Source organism: Pinus tabuliformis, chromosome Q, assembly GCF_031772625.1.
Source record: "Pinus tabuliformis cultivar Carrire ecotype Pingquan chromosome Q, CPIR1, whole genome shotgun sequence".
Classification (NCBI taxonomy): Eukaryota; Viridiplantae; Streptophyta; class Pinopsida; order Pinales; family Pinaceae; genus Pinus; species Pinus tabuliformis.
The window spans coordinates 1115513642-1115532006 of NC_142296.1; positions in this window are offsets into that span (position 1 = coordinate 1115513642).

Consider the following 18365-nt stretch of genomic DNA (forward strand, 5'->3'; position numbering starts at 1 on the left):
CCATATGGTTTCTCAATATACACTTCTTCTTCTAAGTCTCCATTTAGAAAGGCAGATTTCACATCCATTTAATATACTTTGAACTTCTAAAAGTTAGAAAGAGCAAGGAATATTCTTATGGCTTCAAGTATGGCAACCGGTGCAAAAGTTTCTTCAAATTCTATACCTTCTTGTTGAGCATACCCTTTACAAACAAGTCTGGCCTTGTTTCTAATAACATCTCCATTTTCATTCAGCTTGTTTTTGAATATCCATTTGGTCCCTATGACATTCTTATCATTAGGTCTAGGAACCAATTCCCAAGTGTTATTCTTTTCAATCTGCTCAAGTTCTTCATTCATGGCCTTGACCCAGCATTCATCTTTGCATGCTTCACTTATATTTCATGGTTCGACGGAGGAGAGCAATGCTAGATAGCTTGAAGCTTCTGTAATAGTTCTTCTTGTTTGTACACCTGCCTCTTTTTGCCCCAAAATTTGAGTCTCTGGATGGTTCTTCTGGACGTACCTGGATGGAGTCTTTTCTTCTACCCTTATCTATTCTTCTGGTGCCTCATAAGTTTCTTCTTTAGCATTAGTCTGATTTGATGTTGAAGGACAATATTCATCATCTTCAAAATCTTAGGTTTTTATCTACTTTGGATTGTTGCCTGCTTCATCAACCATCACATCAATACTTTCAACAATTTTACCAAGTCTTTTATTGTAACACTTATATCCTTTACTTCGGGAAGAGTAACCAAGGAGAATGCCTTCATCTACTCTAGGTTCAAACTTGCCAAGCTTTTCATCAGTCCTTTTGATGTAACATTTGCTTCCAAAAACTTTGAAGTATTTTACAGTAGGAGTCTTACTATACCAAAGTTTATGAGGAGTTTGAGTGTTGTTTACCCGGACATTTGTTTTGTTGAGAATCGTAATGGCAACAAATGCAACTTCACCCCAGAAGGTTGCAAGAGTTCCAGACTCATCAATCATAGCACGAGCCATTTGTTGAACCGTTCTGTTCATCCTTTCTACCACTCCATTTTGATGAGGAGTCCTTGCAGTAGAGAATTCACTTCTTATTCCATGTTCTTCACAAAAGTCAAAAAATTCATCTGAGTTAAATTCCCCTCCTCGATCAGACCTAAGGCATTTGATTTTGCGATCTGATTCATTTTCAACCAAGGCTTTGAAATCTTTGAACTTTTCAAAAGCTTCGTCTTTATTCTTCAGAAGTCCTATCCAACACATCCTGGAGAAGTTGTCAATGAACAATATAAAGTATTCTTCTCCACGAGGTGACTTTTGACTTGATGAACCACATAAATCAATATGGACAAGTTCAAGTGGCTTACTAGCTAATCCTTCCTTCTCAGGGAAATGTGTTTTGGTTTTCTTACCAAACTGACATGATTTGCATATTGTATTGTCTAGAATTCTGATGTTAGGAAGATCGCGAACAACCTGATATTTGCATGCTTTCCTTATCTGAGGGAAGCTTAGATGCCCCAATCTTCTATGCCATAGCAAGTGTTCATCATTTTTTCTTAGATAGCATTGTTGTTGTCCTCCCTTGAGTATGTATAAATTATATGGAGTTCTTATGCCTTTGATCACTGTTTCTCCTGTATCAAGCTCATGAACAATACATCCATTTGATCGAAATGCAACCTCATTTCCTTTATCACACATTTGACTAACACTCAATAGATTATGCTTTAAGCTATTAACATACACAATATTTCCAGCTTTGACCTTTTCTTTTAAGAGAACAAACCCTTTACCTTTTATGGCTGCAGGGGTGTCATTTCCAAATGAGACCTTCCTTTCCTTTTCTAAGGCACTATATGACTGAAGTTTTTCTTTATCACCTATCATATGTTTCAAGAATCCACTATCGATGTACCATTGATTTTCCTGTCCTTCCGCATATAAGGCTATACCACATATTTCTGTTTGCGGTTCTTTCTTTCTCCATGTTTTGGGACCCAATGAAGCTTGCTCCTTCTGATATTTTTGCCGAAACTTACTCCCGCATTCAGAATCTTCATGACTGAAGTTGTTACAAATAGAGAATTCTATTACATTTTCAAGTGCAGAAAAGTTATTGTAGGTCCTCTTCATGATCCCAGTCACACTCCTTTGATTTCATGCTTCTCTAGTCATGATGGTCTTGTAGGCAACACATTGAATAGCTTTGTGTCCAAAGTTATGACATGAGAAGCATTGGCCATTAAAGAAATTCCTGCGATTATCAAATCTGTAGTTTCCATTATTCATTCTTGAAGAAAATTGGGAATGATTTACCTGCGGTTTGTTGTAGCTTTTGTTCATCCTTGAAGTAGATTGACCTCGATTTACCTGGTGATCCGCTTTATGCCTTTGCTAATGATTGTCAACCTGTTCACTTCTCCTTGCTGCATCAAGATAACTTTTGGAGGTGGATGGCTTCTATGCTTGAGATGCTTCTTCAGTATATCCAAGACCTATCTTTATTAGAGGAGAACGTTGCACTTTGATAATCTCATCTAAAGTTTCAGATCCTTTAGCAAATCTAAGATTAAGAGCTTTTGTTTTCTCAATATCTTTTCTAAGTCCCACAATTTCACATTCTAACTTTTCATTGTGTTTTTCCCTTTCAGTAAGTTGGAATGTCAAAGTATCTATAATCATACTCTTTTCTTCTAAACAAATTTTAAGTTTAGAAATTTCTTCATAGAGATCATCTTCATCTATAGCATCCAAGAAATCATCATCTTTAAAATCCATCAAAAGTCTATAATCATTACCATGTTCATCTTCATCACTATTTGAAGATCCATCACTGTCTTCATGTGTATAATAGCTCTTCATACTTATGCTCTGTTTTCTATTCGATTTAACCAGTTCCTACCTTTATCAAGCTTATCTTTATGAGGACATTTGGCTGCATAGTGACCGACTCTTCCACAAGCAAAACATTTGAAAGGTAACTTACCTCTAAATCTTCCAAAACCCCGTTGCAGGTTCTTGACAAAATTTGATTCTTCCTCTCCTTCTGACGTATGTCATGACTCATTGTATTCTCCTTTTCCTGAAGCTTTGAATGCAGCTTCTCTCATGTCTGATGGACCCCCTTTTCTCATTTCGAAAGCAGTTAGGATTCCGTGCAGCTGTGACATAGTAATACTCTGAAGATTTCGCTTTTCTTCTATGGCAGAAACTTTTGATTCAAACTTAGAAGACAAGGATCTTAGAACCTTTTCAACTAAAGTAACTTCTTTTATCTCTTCACCCAAGTTTTTCATGCGATTAAAAATCTCATCTATATGTAGGAAATAATTATCTACACTTTCATCATTGTGCATTTTGAGAGTTTCATATTAAATTCTGAGAGATTGTAGTTTTGCACATTTTACCTGATCGTCTCCTTCATAGCTTAGAATGATCTTGTCCCATATTTCTTTGGTGGTTTTGAGCTGCATAACCTTGACGAATTCTGATTGTGATAGACTCCCCAATAGAGTATTGACAGCCTTTTCATTTGTTTCATACTCCTTTTTACCTGTCGTATCTGTAGGAGTTGCTGCTAGAAATGTGTATCCTCTTTCCACGACATCCCAAACTTCTGTTCCAAGAGATTGAAGATAAGTTGTGGTTCTTACCTTCCAATAGATGAAGTTGCTCCCATAAAAAATTGGTGGCCTGATGGATGCCTCTTTTTCATAGTTACTCATGATGATAGATCTTCCTTCAAGTGATCAAGCTTCTTCTGAAGGACCTGCTCTGATACCAATTGTTGGAAATAACACTGAGAGGAGGGGGGGGGGGCAGGCAGTGAATCAGTATTATAAATTTAACAATCTTTCATTTCCATAAACAGATTGATATATGCTACTTCTATTAATTCAACCTACGTATATACGCAACTGTGTTTAGAGAAAACCGCATATATCTTACAGACTTATAATTTAGTTAGCTGATCTTAATCTGTGTAGCAGAACCATAAAACAGTAATCAAGTGCAGTAAACAATATAGGAAATCACACACATGAACACAAGATATAAGGTGGAAACCCAATGTGGGTGAAAACCACCTGCTGCAATTTGTCTCTATCTTCTTTTAATAAGAAACTTCTTTTTACAATATTTTTGTATTAGTGCAGTCTTATACTAGTATGCAGGCTTCTACCTACAGAAGGCTACAACCTTCTCTCGTTCTCCAATTTCTCCTGGAAGGGAGATACAACCCCCTTAGCTCTTGTACTAGCTGATGTTCTAGTATGTAGGTGCTAACCTACAAAAGGCTACAACCTTCTCTTTTCTTCCAGGGACCAAATTTCATAAATTTTCAGACTGGATCCATCAATAAAATCAGTCAAACATCAAATATTTCTGCATCAACCAATCTCCTTTACACCAACCAAAAAACTTAATCAAACAATCACTTCTCTGAATGTTGTAACCAGAATACATAACAATAACCAGAAACCAATCCTGAACCCAGAACACTGCAGCAATAAGAAGAAGTAGCTCAAACATATTTTATGAGACGTACGCTACTTCACTATGTAGAAACTATGTGCATACGCTTCTATATTAAGGTAAACCTACGTATACATTGTTATGGATTACCAAACCAGCATCTATACACGTCCTTTCTATGCTAAACCTGCATACAGATCTGTAAAAGATAATTTACCCTTTTCAACTATTCAGACATCAGTTATACCCAGATCATTAGATTTATAGATCAAGTCATGCGATAAAAGATCAAAATCACAAAAAGATACTTCTCTTCAAGCCTTAAGATCTTGACCCATCAATAGAACTTCTTCTAGCGCTCAGGTTCCTCCTTGATTCAGATCCAGCTATACACCATAACCCAATGACGAGTATTCTAGATATTTGCTCTTCATTAGATATTCAATTACTTGAGTGCCTTTTCCTAATGATCTCCTCCTCCTTTTATAGTCTTAGGCCTTACTCAATACCATGGTCCAAAACCACTTAGAAGCAATACCTTGGACCAAATACCTGGAGTCAACACTTCGGTCAAGATACCTTGGATCAATACCATGGGTCAAAATACTAGGGACCAAATACCACGGACCAAAACCAAGTTTTCCAACATGTACGTGCTTTGCCTTGCATGAATGTGCATGTATATGCATACGCACCTTCTGGACTTCTAACCTACGGGTATACACGGCTTGGTCAAGTGGAACTTATGTATATCTCTTTTCCTTCATTCTGAGAGCCTGAACTGTGATCTGTCATCTGAGTGAGTTTCCATCAAGGAAAACACCTGTGTCATAGCACCAAACCTGTGTCATAATGCCAACAGTTATCACCTAGCTTAAAGTGTAGAGGAAGTACATTAGCAAGAAAAGGCTACCTAGGAGGATGAGAATTTTATGTGTGAAGCATATCTCAAATTGTTCTAGAGGCTAGAAAACACTAAGGAAGATGTTTCACTTAGGGAGAGAAGGAGATGTAATACCCCTTGGTAAACATGTAAATATTTGAATTACTTTTTTGAGTTACTTGGCAAACTATGGACCATGTTAAAGGGTCTAATGTGAATAATTTATGAACATGAATGTTCATTTTTATTAATAAAAATAATTTAAATAGTTAGCCATAAATTCATGGGGAAAGTAATTCTATAGTGAGTTTTATATTCCAGAATAGTTGAAGACAATTATGAGCAGAGGCAGTTGCCTACCCAAACTCCTCTCCCTAGAGATAAAACATCTCATATGGGAAAAGGAATCCAAGAGGGGAGAGGGAAGAAAAACCTGAGGAAACCTTAAGGAGAAGAAACTGTAAGACTAAACCCTCTGGCAAGACATGGCAGAGGGAGGAAGGACACTTCAAGGACATAGATTTCTTGAATTGTTTGGCCAGTGGAACCCTATCTGAAGCCTAAGTTCTCAGACTAAAGGTGTTAGATTGTAGTTGGTTGGGATTAGGTGGTCTTGGGTGAACCTGTGAAGGTTCTTGATCTAAAATTTTTATGGATATGTAGCTGGATTAGGGGGGGTTCCAGTAAAGGTATTGATTCTCATGGTTAGGATGAGCATTCTAAGCCCTGTAGTTTTGTGGCTGGCTAATCTAATTGAAAGGAACAAAAAAAATAAGTGGAGTTATTGTTTTGAAATGTTATTTACTTTCAATTTTTTCTCTATGACTTTTGTATGTTATATGGTGGATAGTTGTAAAATGTAATTCTATGAAAATTAGGTACGTTAAGGTTTATGGAAGACCTAGGAATTTCTATCTTATTACATATAAATATCAAATTAAAATTGTGCATCATGTTTAGTTCCAGGCCGAAGTCGGCTAGGGCCAACTAGCCTATAAAATGTAAGTTATAGTTATAAATAAACTGAAAAATTGAACCTATTCTCGATGGAATGCCTAGGGTGTTTTGTAATACACCCATGATTACTCATATCTGAATTAAACCATGTCTACAGAATTGTAAGGCAATAAGCCATAAACAATAAGAATTATTTTGTAAATAATAGCAACAAATGATAACTCAAATGAAGAATGGTAAGTGTTGAGAACCTAGGTAGGTTTTGCTTGCAACTTAGAAACCAAGAGAGAATTCATGAGAATCGACCAGATTTAATGAAGAAATAGGGCAGATGCCACGGAAGTATGGAAAGAAAGGGAAAACCTGCAACAAAGAGTTGAAGTGGGGTTAGAGAAAATGTTACAATCATCCAAAAGAACATATGTAAAAGGAAAACAAGATGGGGGAACCTGAATATTACATGCAATAACTTGGGAATTTTGTGAAATCCTATAAGGAGCTCCAAAAGAAAACCCACTGGTTAAACCCAAAGAACTTCATATGGAATTTCTACATATTTCTAAGTATTTTGAAAAGGAGAAAAACTCAAAGTGACTTGTATTCACCGAAATTAAACTTGCCATTTTTTACATAGTATTTTGTCATACCTCCTGTTACATATCCCGAAGTGCCAAAACGTTTACTACTGTGCAACATATCCATTATGATATACAAACCAAAGCCTCCCTGAATAATCAAAGGAAAACTTCCCTAAATCCATTCTGAAGAAGGTTGCCTAAAAACTCAATTTTTGGCATCAACGCATTTTTCTCAATTGTCTACCTATGTTGATGGTAGGTTGCACAGTTGTACACTAGCACTGAATCTCTTCTCGCAGGTTTTCCTAAACTGGAGGAGAAGCTTCGTACACTAGAACATTTGGGAACAACGAGCTAGATATTGGTTGTCCTTGATATGGTCAAGCTCTCCCATTTTGACCTCTTGATCTTATCATCATGGGCTTTCCCCTTAGGCTGTGGACCTTCCTCCCTCTTTTCTAGATCCCTAACTCCCTCTCCCTTCCTATAAATCACTCCCTTCCATCCCCAAATGGTTGTTCATTGATTGATGCATCCTTATGCTGAGATTATGCTTACATGCTACCCATTCTAGCTTGGAGAAGGAGTGCTTGAAGAGTCTTTTCCTGGACTTGTACATCCACCAAAAGGAGGTATCCAACATCAAGGCATAGGTTGTATACTTCCATTTTTAGCTTATTAATATATACATCTGATGTTCACTTTCCATAATTGTGTAAGTGTTTATGCTATTAGCTTAATGTTCCTTGATCTATTAAGTAGTTTATGTTTGATGTATGCCATATATTCTCTTGTATCTTGCATAGCTCTTTGATCTTCCTTGCAGGTACTCGGATGTGAAGAACAAGTAGGGAGCGAGGCCTCAAGCGAAAGATTCAAAGTCATCTTCAAAGGATCGAGCGAATAGCATCAAAACGAGGTAGGTTTCTCCTCTTCTCTACATCTTTTAAACATAAACTAGGAAAGTGTATGTTAGGTTGTTTAGTTTGTTGCTAGACCCACTCATTGGGCTAGAGGGAACAACTCTATTCACAGAGGGTATTTTCCTTCACAACACCATTGTGTCAGATATGGTGTTGAGACCTCCAGTTAATTCACCTCCATACCTAGAACTCCCTAGCAAAAGAAAAACTCCATGTGTAAAGAAACTTGAAAAGAGATAATGAGAAGAACAAAAATTACAGAAAATGATCAATATTTAAAGATTTAAAGATTCAAAGTTAGTTATCTATGGATATATTTGTATGGAATATATTACTAGAAATTGATGCACGTCTGCAACCCTTGTGGAAGAATACCTGAATTTCACAACAAGTTTTCCAGTATGCGAAGTTGCAAATGGGCTGCGACGATGCCGAAGGGAGAGAGAGGTATTTACCATGGTAAATCCTCCTTCCATCATAACCATCTGATCTCAACCCTAGGAGATCAACCATTATATTTTCCAATGCGTGGGATGAGGATAGTACCACCATTAACCTTTTTGTTAAAGTGGACAATTGGACTTTAAGAGGGTTCGAAGGATCCACAACTTTAATATTAAGGATTATAACAAGTAATTCAAATATGATTCATCGAGAGACTAAAAAACTTAACATTATATCAAAGCTAACTATATAATGGCATGAATCAAAAGTAAGCCGAAACATTGAGTTCATATTACATAGTTTAATAAATTTATAATTCAAATGTTTGGATACCTTTGATGAGAAAGGAAAAAGGGGTATAAACAAACATAGTTAGATATGACATAAGATTTTACTACATGTTCAGTTAGAAACTTTATTGAGATCAAAATAATGATGGTGTTAACTCTAATTAACTATAACGTAAAAGTTAAAAAAAATTACATTGGTAAGTTGAGATTAGGGAGATGTTATACTTAACAAAAACCAGAATTTACAAAGCATCAAAGAACTACATTAAACCATGAGGAATTATTCCTTTGCTTTGTTTTCTGATTCTCTTGATTAATCATTAAGGAAAGAGGACATGCCCCTTTTTCAACTACCACTAAATTTCACCTTGATTTAGCCTTGGCCCTAAATAAGCAATGTGATCAGCCTTGGAGCTAGTTGATATAAGAATGTGGAGACATTTCCTCTTGGGGATAAACTAATACAACAAAGTAATATTTTTTCTTGAAAATATGACTTAATTTTGTATTTGAGAGGAGAGATCTTGAATATAAATGGTGAATTATATTCAAGGAATCACAAAAAAAATCACCTCCTAAATTCTTAGATTCACAGTTTTTGTCAAACCCAGATATAAGGCATAGGATTTAGGAATGTTATTGGAAGTGTGACTTAAACCCAAAGCATACATATGTTTTTCTTGATTCTCAAAAAAAAAAAAATCCCCCCCCCCCCCCTCCACCTTCTTAATTTGGTGATCAAATTTTAGCTCAAAAATGAAAGTGTCTAGAATATTTTGAAACTAGTGTCATGTCGAAGTGTTCATTGTTCTGAATCAAATGATGATCGTTTCACCTCAATATGACATCGTATGCTCAAGTTATTTCATTTTGATCGTTTGGCCCAATAACTAAAAAATTAACAGGTTTGCTAATTGGGCTATCATACTATTGACATCATCAAGCCCATTGTGTAGGTACAGACCAATGAGAGCATGACAAGTGGCAAACTCATATTGGTTGAAATTCCATAGTTTTATTGGGTCATATTTTATGTGGTGGGCCAATTAGGGTGTGCCATGTGGACCAACTAGAGGCTGCCATGTAGCACCCCATGGTTGGCCAAACTTATGGTTATGGTCAAACAAATTGGGTAGGATTTGAACCTGTGACCTTGCATCCAATATCCAAGCTCCTTGCCAATGTGTCAAGCGGGTGGTTCTTACCCCTTATGGCTCTCGGTGCCTTATATGTTTTAATAGGTGTGCATATGGGAGGAGGGGCCAAGATGTGAACCCGACCCCGGTCACTAGGAAACCATATGTCCACAATAAAAATGGTTGGGGCCCAGGGACCAACATCGACCCTTGGTCGTGAACCTCCCACATGACCGACAACACTAGAGTGGAGCACAAGCAGAGAGGGGGCTTAGGGTGGCCCTAGCCTCGACCATTTGAGCCTGCATAGGACCGATGCCAAAGTGTTTTGGAGCCGATAGGTTAGGGGGCTTGGGTGTAGCCCTAGACCTAGGCATATGGGTGCCAAAGAACCTTGGCAAAGTCCTTCAACAGAGAGCGCGACGATAAGCCTTGGGCCTAGAGCATATGAACCGTGACATGATCATGGGTGTGTAAACGAGGGAGTCTAGATGGAAAGGGTGGGTCGTTGGCCCAACCCTTGACCCTGTGGATATTAATCTGACCACAACCTGGAGGTTAACTGGCCAAGGTTGGCAAGGGCAGGCGGTTAGCCTTGACCCTCGGCCGCATGGCCCATGTGGCCATAGTTTCCACACATAAGGTTTATTGGATGAATAATGGTCCAAAAAATTGCACCTTAAACAGGAAAATTGTTCACCTCCGCAGCAGAAAACAGAGTGGATTTGTCATTCAGTTAGACTATTAGTCCGATTTGTAGGACAGATTACAAAGAAGGAATAGACGGAGCTTGTTGGAGCCATAACTTAGAGAATTTTTAACCTTCGGAGCTCAAGAAGAGTTTATATAGGGGTTTTTGGATATTCTAGATCTAATGGTGACCTCTATTTTCTTATTTGAGTACATATGAAGAGATTTTTGCATGTTCAAGTCCATCGGTGTATGGATCAATTAGTGTTTTGGAGCAGTTCTTGAAGGTGTTTGAGCATGGAGAAGGCCCTGTAGGGGTTTTCTTACCTTCAAATGTTTACTGCAGCATTTTTTACTTGCAGGGTTCAGATCATTTATTCTTTTCTCACTATTTCTTGTTGAGGAAAGCTTTCTTTTGTATTTCAATGTGGAATTGAAGTACTTGTATGCTCATGTATGATCATTTTCAGATGGGTTACTGGGTCATTGTAGGATACACCTTTTATTGCTGATGGTTTCATGAATGAATGTAGGTTGTCATGTTGTTTATAGTGAGAGTTATTTGTAGGAGAATATTTCCTTGAAGGGGAAACTAGCCACTTGTTTTATCAGCAAACTTTATGTACCCTTTCTCACGGAATATATGGAGCGGTCTAGCTATGTTGGCAAGCCCAAAGATGTATCCCAGGAGGGGTGAACTCTATCACAAAATCATTTTTTGTTTCTTGTCATGAATGCGTGTATGAGTTAAATGATGATATGTTGCTTATGTTTTAAGTTTACATGAAAAACTAACTCATAGTCCTTGAAGAGACCTTTGAAAACTTGTTTTGTCATAAGACCCATTTTTCCTTGCAAAGCATTAAGAGAACGATCACATTTTAGGAAGGAGAAGCTCTACTCCAATTTCAAACCAAATTGGTATCAGATCAAGGCTTGACCAAGTTGCAAGAATGGGAAAGAAGAGTTTCCATGAGATTGAGGAGATGAATTTGTATCTTTGAATGGAGAACATTGAATTGAGAAGAATGCTTGAAATTGTTGAAGAGGAGAAGAGGCATATGCACCTTTAGTTGTAGCATGTGCTTGAGGAAAAAGTTGTTTAAAGTTCCACTCCCATGACATTAAAGGAAACCTCCAAAGTGAATCTAATATGTGAGCATGTTTCAAACAAAGTTTATGGACCTTATGAGGAAAATTATGGATGTGCATTTTGTAAGCATCTCATGGATTCTCATCATATGGCAGTTGGTAAGAGTGGGTGGATAGAGTCATCTACAAAGTCGTCATCATAATCTGAAGCAAAAGGTGGATGACAAGTTCAAGGAGGTAATAAGCATCTCAAGTTCAAATCCTGCTCTTTATGTTCATAACAACTATTTTGCAGCATTTGAATAACATACTAGAGGCATTGGTATGAAGCTACTATCTAAAATGGATTATGAGAGACGAGGCCTCGACATCAATGACCAAGGGATGACCAATCCAATCATGGTACAAGAGAGACCAAAATAACAAGGACTTGGATATGGTCAAAGAGAGTTTGGAGAATGCTGTAAATGGTTTGAGGCAAATTAGTCATCAGAGGATGATATGTCACACCAAGATGGTGGTAACAATGTTCATTTGTCTCCTCAGAGAGATGAATGCTTTAAAGGATGTTGCATGTCATTGTTCGGTCCACGTCATCAAATATGCAACCCAAGGGACGAGTATAAATCTCATGGGTGTTTTCCGAATGATGGTAATTTTGACTATTTGTAGAATATGTATCCTTGCACGTTCTGTGATGCATTGACCATCATGTGATTTTTTGCGAGCAATGCATGGTAATGATCAAAAGAATGGATCAAATTCTTGGCATCAAGCATGATGAATCTCCTTCACACTTGAGGAGTTCCTTGTCGGTAAGCAAGAGAAAGTAATTTTGTACCCATTGCAAGATGCATGGCCATGGAAATGATCGATGTTGGAAACTACATCCAAATATTCATTCCAAGAAGGGAAAAGAAATTATACAAACCAATCCAAGGGAAGCAAGAGGTGGAAAAGAGGACTCGCAACTTTCATAAAGCAACCTACAAAGCAAATTTGATGCAAAAAGAGAACCCATAAGCCTAGGAGAGGCAAATATTTGGTAGACTATTTGTAAATTGTAAATACTTGTAAATTGTAAATATTGTAAATACTTGTTGTTGTTTACCTGTTTCGGGTACCTTTGTAAAGTGAACAAGAATAATCACTATGAACAAAAATTATGTGTTTTTCATTGACATGTTATGTAGTTGTCTTGTTTATAAGTCCAAATGTTTGAGGACTTTTGGAATGTACAATGTTTGTTGTCCAAGTTTGTCTACAGTTTTTCATGTACTCACCAATGCAAGTGTTCAAGATGAAACTTGTGAATAGAATATTTGTATAAGATTGTACAAGATTACTATGTTTTTGTAGGCAAAGCCAATGGTTTCAATGAAATTTTGCAATAGTGTACTTTTGTGTACAAGCTCAGTTTGAGGAAAATAAAGCAAGTTTGAATCAGTGCATGATAGGAATTTTATTTCTTCTGATTTCCAAGATGGAAAGTCAAGTTTGTCTTCAACAAAGGAACTTCAAGATGAAGTTGTTTGAGTCATGAAAGATGGGTTTAAAGAGAATGTTCAGATTCCACTCATTAATGTTTTTGTTACTGCATCAACAGTAAGAATTTTGGCTCAATTCTTAACAGGACAGTAGGCCTTGATTAGAGATTTAAGGGAACCTATTGAAAACAGAGAAATATGGATTGAGTTTTTGGGTAATTTGGAGTTTCAACCTCATTTTATTTACTAGGAGAAGTAAAATTTTGGAGTCCAAAAGTTCCTAGTTGGGAGGTACGATCCAGTGATCAAATTTTAGCCCAAAAATGAAAGTGCCTAGAATGTTTCTAAAGCAATGTTAGTCCTGAATCCAACAAAAATCGTTTCACCTCAATCTGACATCGTATGCTCAAGTTACCGTGTTCTGATCGTTTGTCCCAACAGCCAAAAAAATTAGAAGGCAACTGACTAGGCAGATAATTCAGCTACCATACTACTGACATCATCAAGCCCATTGTGTAGGTACAGGCCAATGAGAGCATGCTAAGTGGCAACCTCATATTCATCGAAATGTCGCAGTTTGATAGGGTCATGTTTTATGTTGTGGACCAATTAAGGTGTTCCGTGTGGCCCAACTAGAGGCTACCACGTGGCACCCCACAGTTGGCCAAAATTATGGTTATGGTCAAACAACTTGGGTAGGATTCAAACTTGTGACCTCGTATCCAATAGCCAAGTTCCTTGCTAATGTGCCAAGCGGGTGGTTCTTACCCCTTATGGCTCTCGAGAACTTATATGTTTTAATAGGCGCACATATGAGAGGAGGAGTAGGGCTGGCAAATTCGGCCCATGGTCACCATGACACCATACGTCCATAGCACAAAAGGTTGGGGCCTGGGGACTAGGTCAACCAGAGGCCACCCAAAAGGACCAATGAGAGCATGCTAAGTGGAAACCTCGTATTGGTCGAAATGTCACAGTTTGATTGGGTCATGTTTTATGTGGTGGACCAATTAAGGTGTGCCACGTGGCCCACCTAAAGGCCGCCACATGGCACCCCACGGTTGGCCAAAATTATGGTTATGGTTGAACATCTTGGGTAGGATTAGAACCTATGGCCTTGCATCCAATAACCAAGCTCCTTTCCAATGTGCCAAGTGGGTGGTTTTTACCCCTTATGGCTCTTGGTGCCCTTTATGTTTTAATAAGCGTGCATATGGTAGAAGGGGCTGAGATGAAAAACCCAGCCCCTGGTCACCACGACAACATACGTCCACAACGCTAAGGGTTGGGGTCCGGGGACTAGCCCTAACCCTTGATCACAAACTTGCCACATGACTGACAACACTGGAGCAGAGCGCTAGTAGAGAGGGGCCTTAGGGTGGCCCTAGCCCTTGATCATTCAAGTCTGTACATGACCAAGACCCAAGTGTTTTAGAGCCGATAGGTTATGGGACTTGGGTGTAGCCCTATCCCTAGGCGTATGGGTGCTACAAAACCTAGGCGAAGTCTTTCGATGGAGAGCGCAGTGATAAGCCCTGGTCTTAAAGCATATGAACCGTGACATGACCCTGAGCATGTAGATGAGGGAGCTCCGATGGAAAGGGTGGGTCGTAGGCCTGACCCTTGCCCCCGTGGATATGAATCTAACTAAATCTTAGAGGTTAAGGGGCCAAGGCCGGCGGGGCTCGGCGGTTAGCCCCAACACTTGACCGCATGGCCCATGTGACCATAGTTTTCGCACTTAAGTGTTATTGGACGAATAATGGTCCAACAAATTGCACCTTCAACAAGTAAATTTTTCGCCTCCGCAATAGAAAACATGGCAGATTTGTTGCTCAGTTACACTGCCAATCTGATTTGTAGGATGGAATACAAAGAAGGAGTAGACAGAGCTTGTTGGAGCTATAGCTTGGAGAGTTTTTGGCCTTTTAGAGCTCAAGAAGAGTCTATCTAGGGATTTTTGAACATTTTGGATCTAATGATGACCTCTATTTTCTTATTTGAGCACATTTGAAGAGACTTGTTGCAGGTTCAAGTCGATGGGTGTATGGGTCAATCATTGTTTTGGAGCAGTTATTAAAGGTGTTTGAGCATGGAGAAGGCCTTGTAGGGGTTTTCTTACCTTCGGAGGTTTACTGCAACAGGTGTTACTTGCAGGGTTCAACTCATTTATTATTTTCTCACTATCTCTTATTGAGGAAAGCTTTCTTTTATATTTCAATGTGGAATTAAAGTACTTGTATGCTCATGCATGCTCATTTTCAGACGGAGTACTGGGTCTTTGTAGGAGACACTTTTTATTGTTGATGATTTCATGACTAACTATAGGTTGTCATGTTGTTTATAGTGAGATTTCTTTGCAAGAGAAAGTTTCCTTGAAGGGGAAACTAGCCACTTGTTTTATTAAGAAATTTCATGTACTCTTTTTCACTGAATATATGGAGCGATCTAGCTATGTTGGCAGGCTCGGAGATGTAGCCTAGGAAGGGTGAACTTCATCACCAAATTCTTTGTTGTTGCTCTTCATGAATGTCTGTATGAGTTAAATGATGAGATGTTGCTTATATTTTAAGTTTACATGAAAAACTAACTCATAGTCCTTGAAGAGACCTTTGAAAAACTATTTTGTCATAACACCTATTTTTCCTTACAAAACGTCAAAAAAAGGATATATTTTAGGAAGAAAAAGTTCCCCAATTTCAAATCACTTCCACTCTTTCCACCCCTATTTTTATATAATTTTAGTTTCAAAATAAATAAATAAAAATAATAATAAAATTTAGAAAAAAATATTTCTTATGAAATATATATTATAAAACTAAAGTCCAAAAAAAAATTAATTTAAAATTTAAATAAATTTATAAAGTGGATTCAATTTAACATCCCATTCATGATATAAAGTACTTCAAAACCTAATAAAATTATTTATTTATTTTATAAAATTGAATAATATCAACGAACCTTTAGCATAATAAATATTATTAAATAAATTATAAAATTTTCCTTAAATTTAGAAATGTGGAATAATTAAAAAAAATTTAAACTTTAATTAATTGTATTTGTATTGAAAATTATTATAAACATGTTCATAGATAAAATGTAATATTAACTTCAAAACATAATAAAATTATTAAAATTATTTATTTAATTTATATGAGTTGAATAATATTAACAAATCTTTAGCATGATAAAAATTATTAAATAATATTAAAATATTATTAAATAGATTACACAGATTAATTATATAATTTTTCTTAAATTAGAAAAAAAACACCAATATAGAAAAGCTTAATTAATCGTATTGAAAATTATTGTATATTTACAAAAACTTGTTTGTTCCAATGGTGCGTGCCGGGAAAAAAAAAATTCCGGCTAGAGATAATCTCATGGAAAGATCTTATGCAAGCTCGTTTCGATGTCCTATATGTAAAGCTCCGGAAGAGTTTTTCACTAGTTCCGGTGGAATATTGGCTTTCAGTCATATCAGTATTAGTTTTGTTTCCTTCACAGTTTTGTACAGGATTGGCTCTTATATCAGATGTATTTGGACTTTATATGATTATCTAGTATAATACATTCAAGCTTTTTTCGTACGAAAAAAGAGCTCCGGAAGAGTTTGTAAAACATCTTTTTCTAAAATACCATGTTTCAGTACAGATTTGGTCTGAGGTCTGCGCAACTTTATTTACAAGTATCATTTGGCAAAGGGAGTCCTACAGTAAGGCATGTCACTCTTTGTGGATCTCTGCTTCACCCAAAAAACTGAGGAACATTCCCCCTCTCATTAGTTGGAGCATTTGGCTGGGTTGCAACAAGATCATTAGTTGGAGCATTTGGCTGGGTCCCAACAAGATTATGTTTCTGGAGAAGGAAATCAATCCATATGGCAACATAGCGGAGGTTATTGTTTTATATGAACTAATTCCTACAAAAGTGTCAAGGGAAAGATCTTGTAGCATTATGATAGAGAAAATTGATCGTTCTAAGTCTTGGGCTTATTTTGATGGATTTTGTTAAGAGGAAGGAAATTTATGGAGGAGAAGCAATTCTTCAACTATTAGAAAATTATTCATTCAAATTAAAAAGTAGATTGGGTCAAGGATTCAACAATTATGTTGAACTGTACCGTCTTAAGCTTTTTCTTCTTTTTGCATTAGAGAAAAGGTATCAACAGCTTCAGGTTTTTGGGGATTCACAAATAGTGGTGGATGGGTTCAATCAGGTTTATGTTTATCCCGTGCACATGGAAGAAATTTTGAGAATCAAAGGTTAATTTGATCTTATTACTTGTCACCACATTTACAAGGAAATGAATTATATTTCCAATCGCCTTTCCAAAGAAGCTGTGCATCAGGAACAAGGTATATGGTAGATTTTAGAGCAACATGGGAATGAACATTACTAGTACTATCATAGACCTTTTTTGGAACACATAGCAAAAGAAGACACTTGAGAGTGGAGACACTTGAGAGATTTTTTGGTTAACATAATATGGATATATCATATTGCAATACATGGGGTAGCAATGCATGATATATTTCTTGTTTTTCATTTTGCAGATACACATTATCTTTTGATCTATATTTATTGTGATACTTGGAATAGTTGATGACAACATAGTATATTGATTAGTTTTTTATGTGTTTATGCACCATACAACATGTAATTTGCATTCTCTAATAATGGAAATTATAATTTTTCCTTAAGAAAAAAACAATAGTGAATCATAAAATGCAATATTAAAATACTCTTGTACTTCAAACCTCCTATATGTATAATTTTTTTTTTTTAATCATATATATATATATATATATATATATATATATATGAAAATCAAAACTTTATACACACAAGCATCCTTATGATTCGAGGAACTAGGGAGGATTCTTAGGGATTAACTGGAGTTAAAAGTGGACTTAGGGGATATTCAGGATTTAATTCAGCAGATTAAGGATCTGAACCAGAATTAGTTCAACCGAACCTTTTGTATAAATGCAAGCCTAAAATGCATAAAGAGTCAGTACTTAAGGAGTCAGTTAGCCAGTCAGTTAGGCCTACGAGCAGGTAGAGATAAAAGGGCCACTGATATAGAATATCAGGCCAAGGAAGAAATTCCTGTGTAAAGGTATGCAGAACCAGAGAAGAGGTGTAGAGAAGTGTGTTACGTGGTTACACACAGACAGTATTGAAGAGAACCTTCGCAGCAAAGTATAACCATAAGGTTTCTTAAAACCTAAAGGTTTACGGAGGAAGCGTATAGGCGCGAGCAGAGATAGAGATCAAACAAGTGAAGGTCGTAAGGCGAAACCAAATACACAGACAGGAAGCGAATGGGTGATTACACAGTAAGAACCAAAAGAAAGTAAAGGCGTGAAGAAATGAAGTAAACGTGTACAAGAGTCGTTGGATCAATGAGATCAACAAGCGAGATTATGTG